This window comes from Notamacropus eugenii, chromosome 3 (genome assembly GCF_028372415.1).
Source record: "Notamacropus eugenii isolate mMacEug1 chromosome 3, mMacEug1.pri_v2, whole genome shotgun sequence".
Classification (NCBI taxonomy): domain Eukaryota; kingdom Metazoa; phylum Chordata; class Mammalia; order Diprotodontia; family Macropodidae; genus Notamacropus; species Notamacropus eugenii.
The window spans coordinates 186967726-186979615 of record NC_092874.1 but is presented as its reverse complement, the minus strand read 5'-3'; the positions used below and the strand labels follow the sequence as shown (position 1 = coordinate 186979615).

Sequence of the window (11890 nt, the reverse complement as noted above, 5' to 3'; positions counted from 1 at the left end):
TACCTATTCCACCAGGGAAAGTCTTTCCTGCTTAGGGTGGACATCCCCCTAACTCACCAACAAGTCTAAGGCCTGTCAGTTACCCTTAACCTGGTTTAGCCAACTGCTGAGGCAGTTTTACCAAGGTAAGGCCTCTGCACATGCAATAGCTTTTTGGAGCCACAGGTGAGAGTTGGGGGAAGATGGATTCTAAAAGTGAATGAGCAGACCTGAAAAGGGCTCAGTAAACCCTCAGACACATACACCCCAACTGTGACTTCAAAAGACTCTTGGGACAACATTTCTAACCCTTCTCGGGTGAGAAGTGGTGGATAACAGGTACAGAAGGAGGTATATATTACTAGTTAAGATCAATGTGTCGACCTGTTTTGCTTTTCTGTCCTGGTTCTTAACAAGGGGGGATTCTACTCTGGGGATAGGAGAAGCCAATGGTGATGCACAAAAAGAAAAAAGAAGTCTTTAACAAAACATTAAAAAAAAAGAAGAAAATCTCACCATTGACAAGGAAACCTTTTATTTGGACTCTGCACAGACTTCTTTTTTTCCCACAAGTCATAGTATTAAAATTTTTTCCCAAGGGGGCAAAAAACGAACTCATTCATCCTGAAAAGAAGGGTTGAAGTGCACAGTTATGTAATACATTCTCAGGCACTAGCTTCATGAACAAAATTACATCTAGGCCATCACTTGGTACTTGACATTTTTTTCTACGCATTCCTTTTTTTATTTAATCCAAGTTGCTATATGTAGTTTCTGTGGGACTGGAGATTGGCAGTGAAATACTCACTGATATCCAATGCACAAATACATGTTTTTATAATTAAATCATAAAATATTAGAGATGGAAAATCATAGAAACCAACCATTCCAATTCACTTCATTTTATTGATGAACACACAGCCCCAGGGTGACCTACTATTTGGCTGAGAAGCAGCTTGGTATTATGGAGAGAGTGCCAGACTTGGAGTCAGTAAATGTGGTTGTGTGAATTTTTCCTTAGAAACTAGTTCTGTGATCATGGATGAGGCAATTAATGTATTACAGCCTCAGTTTCCTCACCTGTAGATTTTGAAAACAATCTATAAAACATAATCTGTAAAAACAGATAAAAAAGATCTTTCCACTACCAAAAGAATTCTTTGAGAAAACTGCTTTGTAAATCTGTACGTACTCAGTTTCCTTGCATCTGGGTTCGGACAGATGCTGGCTCTGCTTATAACATGTGGCTTTGGGCAAGTCACATCATCTCTATGGTCCTCCGCATCCTCATATATCAGCAAAAGAATTATACCCTCTCTGAGGTGTCTTCCAATTGTAATTTTCTGAGTTTCTGAAATGGTTAGAGAGTGAAAAGATGGAAATAAAATTTAGATAGTTTCTCACTGCTGTTTCCAGTGCAACATGCTCCATTATATCCCGTTATCAATACTGTTGGTAAAGGATAAACTGATCAAATTCATCAAAGACATCAACAACAAAAACACTGAGTTTTGCAAAATTTGACAACATATTCCCCCCCCCCCCCCCCTTGACAGCCTCTGGGATGAAAGCTATTAGGTAAAATGTAATCTGCTTTTAGTAATAATTGATTTAAATTCATTGCCTATTTCTCTGCTTTGTAACTTTATAATAATTCATTACTCTTGTTTATAGTATGCTAATCATGAATAACCTATTCCATGATCATCTCATATAATACTGTTAGCCTAAATTATACATTGTATTATAGGTATATGCACATAGGTACACAAGGTCTAAAAGGAAATTTTCTCTTGCTTTCCCTCTAACTAGTATTGCTTCCTTCCCGCTCTCCTCTGCTTTTATTTTTGCTCTTCGTTGTTTCTTTCTTATCCTCTAACTTTGCCTTAGGCACTCATAGGCACTGCTTAACCCTGCTACTGGCACCGGGGACTAAAAAGATTGTTGATCCCGAAATTGATGAATAAATGGATTGCATGTTAATTAATTTTGACTAGAATCAGCCCAATATAAGGCCAGGTTATTTCCATAAGGCAAATTTAAGACCAGGATGAGTCACTTATGCACTGGAAACATTCCACAAAGATTTATTCAGTGGCTGCCATCTCTGATGTCATGCAGTAGTTGCTTCAGGATATGCAAAGACAAAGAGACTTATCTTCCTTCTCAAAATGCTCCTTGTGATCAAATAGGTGTGATAAAACACGTACACAGATAAAAGCAGTAAAAATGAGGATATTATAATACAAATAAGCAGTACAGAGAGCTATAAGATCTGATAAGGGATTTGGTTGGGAAAATCATTGAAGGGTTCAGAGTAAAGAAAACCATTAGTCTAGGACACTGAAATAGTATAATATTCTCACAGGCAACTCCAGGATGTAGAATAATTTTGGATGTAGGATTGAAGTCAGTGAACAAAGGTATAGAAGCAGAAAATTGTTGGTGCAGTTAGAAAAAGGAAAATAGTCCAGTGTGGGTGGAACATAGCTTAAGTGAAAAGAAATGACATGCGAAAAGATTGGAAAGGTAGATTGGAGCTGGATCGGGGAAGGACTTGAATATCAAGATAAGTAATTTAGACTCCATTTATTTGGACTACATTGAACGTTTTTGATCAATGAAATATATTGATCATCACTATGCATTAAAAAGATTAATATGCAATGAAGGATAAATTGCGGGGATTCCAGGAGCAGGCCATTGGTTCAGTGAGACACAGTGAGATCCTAAAGGGTCAATAGTAGCATTGGAAACAGTAGAGGGAATCAAATTGGTAATTGGTTTGGATGTTTAGTCCTAGAGAAAGGGAGGAGCCAAAAATGATCAAAGTTACTAATCTGGGGAACCAGAAAACACATGATGCAATTACTAGAGAGTAAAGTCAGCAAGAAGACCAGGTCTCCAGAGCAAAATTATCAGTTCAGTTTTAAGCCAATTGAGTTTAAAGTGCTGGTGGAAGGTGCAAGAGGAGATGTCTATCAACATGTAAAAATGTGGGTAAATTTGAACCTGGAGATAGAGATTTAAGATTCATTTACATTGAGGTGATAATTAATACCATTAGAGGGGTTAAAGTCTTTAAGAGACAGAATAAAGAGAGATATGAGACTAAAGGTAAGAGTTCAGAGAAGGATGATATTATGAGGAGAAAGGATGTATTTTTGTCGTTCAGGAGTTTCAGCTGTGTCCAACTCTTCTTGATTCCATTTGGGGTTTTCTTGGCAAAGATACTAGATTGCTTTACCATTTATTTTTCCAGTTCATTTTACAGATGAGGAAACTGAGGCAAGCAAAGTAAAGAGATTTGTCCAGGGTCACAGAGCTAGTAAGTATCTGAAGCTGGATTTGAATTCAGCTCTTTCTGACTTCAGACCTAGTACTCTATCCACCCCACTACTTCGCTGGCCTAAAAGGTTGTACAAGAGCCTATAAAGGAGATAAATGATTTTGCTTAATTGTGAGTCTCTTCTATCTGCCTCAAGTAGGAGTCCAATTCTGCTATCATCCTACTGTTGTTGACATAACTAAAATAGCCTTTCTATATTTAGTATTTATAATAATCATTAACTATATTAGGCTTTAGCTTTTCTAACACAGTTCTTAAAACACATCGTTGCTGTTTGTTCAGTCATGTCCAAACTTCATGACCCCACAGACCATAGCATTCTAATACAATCCATGGGGTTTTCTTAGCAAATGACACTGGAGTTGTTTACTGTTTCCATTTCCAGGGGATTAAGGCAGACAGAGGTCAAGTGACTAAGTATCTGAGGCCAGATTTGAACTCATAAAGATGAGTTTCCCTGACTCTGGGCCCAGTACTGTACCCACTGTGTCACCTAACTGCCCAAATTTATCCTTTCTTCAATTTGTTCTGAGTTACTTTTCCAAGATTTCATTTTCTGTACCTGACCTTTTGCAATCATTTTGTTGATAAACTAGCTGTGCAGTCACATTTATTTCTTTAAAGCCCCCTTCCTTCTTCAATAGAATTCATGGGAGCTAAATCACAAGAATTACATTCTAGAGGACTTCTGATATCCCACAAGCCTCAGTATATAGGGTCCTACCTGTTCTCTCTCTAAAATTTCTTTTAAAGTCTAGGATACACATCACACTAGTGACATCTCCAAACTCCAGATATTTTTATTAGCTCTCTTCCAGACCTGGAATTCTCTCCCTCCTCACCTCTGCTTCCTGGCTTCTCTGGCTTACTTCAAAAGCCAGCTAAAATTCCATTTTCTACAAGAAGCTTTTCCTGATCCCTCTCAACACTAGTGCCTACCTTCTATTATTTCAAATTTATCCTGTATATATTTTGTCATACATTATTTACATATTGTCTGCCTCATTAGACTCTGAACTGTTGGAGAACAGGAAACAAGTTGAAGTTTTCTGTTTGCTTGTTCCAGGGTATTTTTTCCCTTTCTTTGTATGTCACAGGGCTTGGCACAGTGCCTAACATTAGGTACTTAATAAAAACTAGTTGACTAACTGGTGTTCTTCTCCTAATCTATCAAGAGCTCTAAAATAGCAGGGTACCTGAGGAATCCAATAATGGTGAAACAGAGAGCAAGAAGAGTGTCTGGTTCCCTAAAGCAAAAGAAGGAGAAAACAGGAAGAGGAAGAAGATGGTCAGCATTGTCAAAAATAATTTCCAGGCCAAGCTGAGTACTGAGAAAGGTCATTGAAACTGAGAAAAAGAAGGTGACCTTTAAGAGAGCTGTTTTGGTTGAATGTTGAAGAAATTAAGCTACAAGGAGTAACTTCATGGCTTAAAGTGGTTTTTAAAAATGGAAATATAAACATAAGCTACTCTTTAGTAGCCAAAGGCAGAGTAAATGTGTTATACTTTGAGGGAGTAATAGATTAAAGGGAAAGTGATTTTTTTAAGGATAAGGAAAAGGATAAGGATGAAGGAAGAGGAGAAGGAGCAAATGAAGGAGAGACTGAAGATGCAAGAGGGAGAAAGAATGATTGACAGAGGCCTAGTACTCTGCTTCTTTAATCATTTGAAGGGTAGGGCAGCCTATGTCTTCTTGCCCACTCCCAGATCCTCCATGATCATCCTGACAATGATGGAATTGGAATTCACAGTGGAGAAATCATGCCATCTTTAGTACTAGGCACCTTGCCAGATTGACCCTGAATCTGAGTTTAAACATTAATATTACTATTTTGTGTGTGTATGTGTGTGTGTGTGTGAGATTGTGTGTATGTGTATGCATGTAAAGGTAGAGGTGAGTCTATGACTCCCACCCTGACTGAAGAAAGTAACAAGATGTTATTCATTAAATCTATATCAGGAGAAGATGTATATCAGTCAGTCAGTCAACAAACATGTATGTATTAAGTGCCTACTATGTGCCAGGCATTATACTAAGAAATGGGATTACAAAAAGAAAGCAAAAGACAATCCTCAGCCTCAAGGATCTCATGATCCATTGGGGGGAGGGAAGGAGAGGTGGGCAGCAAACAAACAGCTATGTAAAACAAGATAGATACAGGGTAAATTGGGGATGAACAACTGAACAAAGGCATTAGTATGAGACAGGGAGAGTCTTCCTGTGGAAAATGGGATTATAACTGGAACTTGAAGGAAACCAGGAAAAGAAAGGGATGGAAATGACAAGAGAGAGAATTCCAGGCATGGAATCGAGTGAAAACACACAAAATTGGGAAATGTGGTGTCTTATGGGCATTATTAAAAAAAAAAAAAAAAAAGAGGCCAATATCACTGAATTGAAGAGTATGTGAGGGAAAGTAAGGAGTAAGAAGACAAAGAGGGAAGTGGGGGGATGGGCCCTTCAGTTATGAAGGGCTTTGAATGCCAGTTTTTTTTGTATATTTGATGCAGGTAGTGATAGGAAACCACTGAATATGGGAGTGACATGGTAAGACCAGTACTTCAGGAAGATAAGCTTTAGTTTGACCGGGTATAGGATGGACTGGAATTGGGAGAAAGTTGAGGTGATAAAATCAACCAGCAAGCGATTGCAATAGTCCAGCAGTAGGGTGATGAGGGCTTGGATCAGGGTGGGCTGAGTCAGTGGAGAAAAGGGAATACATAGAAGACATATCACAAAAATAGAATTGGTAGTACTTAGCAGCCAATTGCATATGGTGAGGGGAGGGATGAGAAAGGGTGAGGAGCTAAGGATGACATCTAAGTTGTAAGCCTGGGTCAGTCAATAAAACATTTATTAAGCACCTACTATGTACTATGCACTATGAAAAGTGCTGGGAATATAAATGTGAAAAAGTAGGACAATCCCTGCCCAAAAGTCACTTACAATCTAATGAAGACAACACAGAAAAGAAAGCTGAAAAGTAGGGGTAGGGAGAAGTTACCCTATAATCTGCTCTGACAAGTTGCTCTCAATGTGTTTATGTCCTCCAGTGGAGGCTCTATTTCTAGCCACTCCCTTCACCTCACGTTGCAGCAGGATGTGTTTGCTTTCTACTCAACACTATACAAATCTCACCCCTCTGATGCTAATGTTAACCACACTACAAGGAATAACAGCTATTGGTTTTGTTTCTATAAAGGGGAATAAATGAAAGAAAACGAAGGAACTAAGGACACAAAGGGAAGGGTAGAATTCATGGATACAACACAGCCAGTGTTGAGCACTAACTGCAGCAGAAATCACTTTTTCCTGATGCAGCCTCTTTCCTCTCATGGGAAAGACAAAAATTCAGAGGATTATTCAGCTAATGGGAGCTGCTTCCTTCTCAAACTCAGCTTGGAAATTAGCTAGGTGTGCTAGGCCCAGGAATGACACTCAGAGAGAGGATGAACTCTAGACCGTCATTTGCAATTTGGATGAGCTCTTTCTAGAATCTTTCTCCTAACAGCCTTCCAAACAAGCATTCCAAAAATTCCCAGTTCCAAAATGTCACTTGCTGCTGAATTCTTAGGGTGGCATCTGCTAGAGCATCACATCTCCATGGCAACATGGGTTACATTATCGTTCAAACATAATTCAGTTTGCTGCCCTATTCCTCTCATTCCTTTACTGTATCTTGTACCATGCTCAAAAAGAACATATTAGATTAAACAGAAACATGGAGTAGCACTGTACCTGAAGATTATATTAAACTGTATGAAAATGCTTAAATTTGTGGGGAAGCATACTGGTGACCAATAGAGTAAGGATAAAAAGAGGAAGAAACTGAGGTATTCTACTGATAGGCATATACTATTAGTGCCCAAACCAGCTGGAAGAATTCAAAGAAAACTTGCTATTAGAGATAACAAAGCCAATAAAAAATTGTAGCATAGGCTCAATTCAACTCCTATGTCATCTGAAGCAGTTTGGTACTGTTATATATGGAAAGAACACTGGCTCTGAAATCAGAGGGTATGAGTTCAAATCCTACTTCTGAGACTGATGACCTATAAGACCTTGGGTCATCAATGAAGTAAGATTTATTAAGTGTCTGCTGTGAGTCAGGCTTTAAGGAATATAAAAGTGAAACCATCCCTTCCCTCAAAGAGAGAAAAAACATACACATATATAGGTATATACATACTGTACAGAAAATGAAGTTTGGGATAGGAAGGTGCTGGCAGCTGAAATGGTCCTAAAACTAAATTTTAAAAGAAGCTTAACCTCCCTAGGTCTCAGTTTTCACATGTATAAAATGGGATGTTTGAACAATTAGCCATTAAGGTCCATTCCAGTCCTAGATCTATGATCCTGGATATGGATCTCACTAAAAACAGGGTAAATATTTTCCTTATGTCACAGAGGGCTATGCTCAGCTGACACGATAAGCTCAGGGAACTGCATCAGCCAAGCACACTGCCCATGATCAAAAGGACTGGGCTTGGCCTATCCTCCAATAAACTTGTTTTACTATCATTTGGTTTTTCATAAGGCAGTGGAAATGATAGAGGAATGCTTATTCACAACTGAGTCTGACTTATCAATCAAGAATGATTGGTCTGTGAGACTGAACTACAAAGTCGAGGCTTTCACCACACCAAGTCATCAAGGAACTGGCAATATCAGAAGAATCAAATTTATCTTCAAATATTTAAAGGATTATCATGTGCAAGAGGAATTACCTTTGCTTTGCTTGGCTCCAGGTGACAAGATTAGGACAAATAAGGGAAGATTAGAGGGAATCAAATTTTAGTTCAATGCAAAGAATATCTTCCTAACCATGAGATTTGTCAAGAGACAAAATTGTACATTCCCCAACAATGGAGGTCTTCAAGTGCAGGATAATCACACGTCACAGATATTGTGAACAGGATTCAAAATCTGGTTGGGAGGTGCACTAAATTGTCTCTGAGGTCCCTTCCAATTCTGCATTTCTGTTAGTCTATGATTCTTTTTTCCCCTCATTTCTCTACCCCAACTTCTCTCCAAAAAAGAAAGAAAGAAAGAAAGAAACCAAAAATCTCAACATTAAAATAAGCAATTGCCTATTAAATGAGCTCTATGCACATGGAGTACTTTCCATTAGCAATCACAGGTGGCATCCTAACTTCTGCCAGATTTCTGGCTAAGCATGTTGCTGGGCCACAAGGATGAAAGTGGGGGGAGTGTGGGTGGTACCATATAAGCCAACCCACTTGAAACATTCCACATGCCAATCCTTGTGACAAGGAAATAGCTCATGAAGGGGAATACACCATAACTAGCTTTATTTTCTTTGCTAATGATACTTAAAACCTCCCACAACCTAAGTTCAGAGAGCAGACTCCTAAATGAAATTGAAAACAGCAAGAAAATATTGCTTAAAGGACCCCTTGATGCTTATCCCCAAGAATTTTCCACTAGTCTTTAAATCTCATTCAGTGTTGCATTTTCACTCTACACAGGAGCAACATTACGCTCTGCTTGGAATCATCAGAAGTATTGATAGAATTACATTAACTGTGTCACATAGTTAAAATTTGACCTGAAATGCTCCATGAGTCAATCTGCATAGACAAAATAACTTGAGAAATTATCTAGTTAATTATGGTTGGATATGTAGTTAATTCAGGTTAGGAAATCTCCCAAATTTTCTCCATAGGAGCTTAAGGACTGCTTAGAAATAATAATAGCAGCTGTTGTTATTGTTGAGTCATTTCAGTTGTGGCCAACTCTTCATGACCCTATTTGTTTTTGTTTTGGGCAAAAATACTGGTTTGCCCTTTGCTTCTCAAGATCATTTTATGGATGAGAAACCGAGGCAAACAGTGTTAAGTGACTTGCCCAGGGTCACACAGCTAGTAAATAGCTGATTTCCCTATAATAGTAATTTTCCTATATAGGGGATAGGTTTTAGACCTATTTAATTGGTATGGATAACTCCCTGAAGAATCGCCTCTACCAATGCAAGTGAGCACCTTATTTGCAACTTAAAGACAGAGTTGCCTAGAGCCCTGAGACATCAAGCGACTTTCCCAGGGTCATATAGCCCTTCATATTATACCTTTTTTTCCTATATTATTCTGGCTTTTTCTTCACAATAGTAACTTATTTAGAAATATTTTTAAAAGATGACAACAGTATTTGATTTTCAGAAAAATATATAGTAATTATGAGCCCCTTATGCTAAATGTATGTGGAACAAGATAAAGTACTGAGTTGGCTAAAAATAAAAATCAAATAAAACAAGAAATATTTATAAAGCAAAAGTATTTTCAGTGTCCTATGGTATGCCAAATATTTGGATAATGCGATTTTTCAGCTTAATCTTATCTAATTTATCCAATTATTATACTATAATTCAAACCAAAAAGGATCATAGGGCATAAATTAGATGAACAGCTTTGACTCTGTGTTATATTTGTACAATTGATCGGTTAATAATTAGATATTTTTCACAAGGCAAGATTTTTTTTCTATGGATATTGTTAAGGGTTTGCAATACTCATTGAAACTTTATTCAGGGAAATTTACTTGAACCAGCTACATTACTGAATGACTATGAATGACTATATCCATCACTATTATGGAACAAAGGTAGCTCATCAAGGAACGGACTTGAAATATATATATAGTGGTTAACATTTGTGAAGAAATTTCTATGGAACTAAAAAGCAAAATTGTCTAGCTTAAGTACATAGATCTCAGTTGTTATTTAACCCTTACTATATGTCTGACTAGAGGTAGGGAGGAGACAAGCATTTATTGAATATTTTCTTTTAGGCACTGTGCTATATTCTGCACATATTTCATATCTATACATTATCTCATCTGATTTTTATAACAACATTGTGAGATAGATGACATCCTTATATATATTTGACAGTTGAAGTAACCAAGGTACACCAAAGTTAAGTGACTTGCCCAGGCTAACATAGATATCAGAAACCAGATTAGAACTCAGGTCTTCCTGACTTCAGGCCCAGAACTCTAGGACCTCCACTCCCTCACTCAGGTAGTGACTACCTGAATGGTAGACAGTATTTAGGAGGAACTTACCAGACTTTAGAGCACTGGCATCGAATCCAAATGGAAATGTGTCCCTGCTGGTGCCTATTGACTTACATAGCTACAAATTCACATTGTCTATGTTATGTTATTTTTATTTATTCTGTTAAATATCTTCCAATTACATTTTAATCTGGTTCAAGTTATACTCTCATTCCAGAGTTAGCACATGAATGGCAAACTTGACTCCTCTGGTCTAGAAAGACATCTAATACAGATTCAACCCTATTTATTTCATAGAAAATATCATAGCACTGATAAATAAAAAGTGAATGTTGTAAAATTTTAATTACCAAGACTGTCCTAGAGAAGAGATGAGAAAATGCCCCTTCCTCCTTTTATTGCAGAGGTAAGGGACTATGGATATGGCATACTTTATATACTGTCAGATATAGTCAATGTTTTGTTACATTGCTTTTGTTTCTTTTTCCTTTTATCTTTCTTGCAAAGGATGTAAAGTAAATGACACAGTAAATGAATATGATATAAAAAAAGACATAAATCTTAAATGGCTTTTTTTTAATCCTGAAGATATGGCCTTGCTCTGTATTTGAAAGAGTTCAACGCCTTGGGCCAGGAATCTCCTTCTAGAGAGAAAAGCCCATTTTGGCTAAGTCTCTGAGAAATAAACCACTTCTCATTGGAAAAATGCTAGGAAGAAGTATTTTTTTTACCAAAGATTGTATTTTTTTCCCCATAGTGCAATGATTAGATGTGTTAAAATACTTTCCAAAACTGTTGTAGCCTTGAGACTCTAGATTAAAAGGGCCATGGCAGAACTTAATCCTGTGAGGAAGAGACTACAGCTGAAGCCAAGAGCTGGAAGAAAAGAAAAGTTCCCCAGCCATGTACCCAGGAAAGCCATACCTATGAGTATCTAACAGCAACCAGGGGGATAGCACATGACCAGTAGGAGAAAGGCCCAGCAGTGATAACATGTGCAGGAGAGACAATAACAAACACATCCATGCATCCAGCTAGCAAAGATTAGACCACATGAGACCAACAGTGATTAAGCCCAGTGGAAACCAAAGAATACAACAATATCCCTGCAGTCTGACAGGCATGTATTACACCTTCAGAGTGTATTCCAGCTAAAACATGTTTCCTATGTCACATAGCTCTAAGTGTCAGAATAGGGATTTGAACTCAGGTCTTCTTGTTCTAGTTCCAGTGGTTCTTTCCCTCTCAGTAAAAAAGTTCAAAATTTGGTGACCTTATGAGGTCATACTTGCCTTTCTAGAAAAGTACAGAAATGCTAAATAGTATGTAACCCTGCCATATCCATTAGTTACCACTCTGATGACAAGTATATCATGCTTTAGAAAACTAAATAGGCTTGACTGATAAGTCTGTGGGTGATACATTGATAGTAACTTATACCAATAATTAATAATGTACTATTTTCCTAAAACTTTTTCACTGATGGTATAAGGAGATTTAATAATTTATATTACCCATATCTCCCT

At 37.6% G+C, this 11890-nt stretch overlaps 1 long non-coding RNA gene across 1 annotated transcript in view; it reads right to left on the bottom strand.

Annotated features, from left to right (window-relative positions):
* Positions 1-302: 302 nt before the first annotated feature.
* Positions 303-11890, bottom strand: part of LOC140531322 (uncharacterized) — a 28670-nt gene continuing 17082 nt past the window's right edge. The window contains exons 2-3 of the long non-coding RNA XR_011976324.1: positions 1172-1330; positions 303-603 (exon numbers count right to left, since the gene is read on the bottom strand). This is a non-coding gene — a long non-coding RNA (uncharacterized lncRNA). The remainder of the gene's footprint in view (positions 604-1171; positions 1331-11890) is intronic.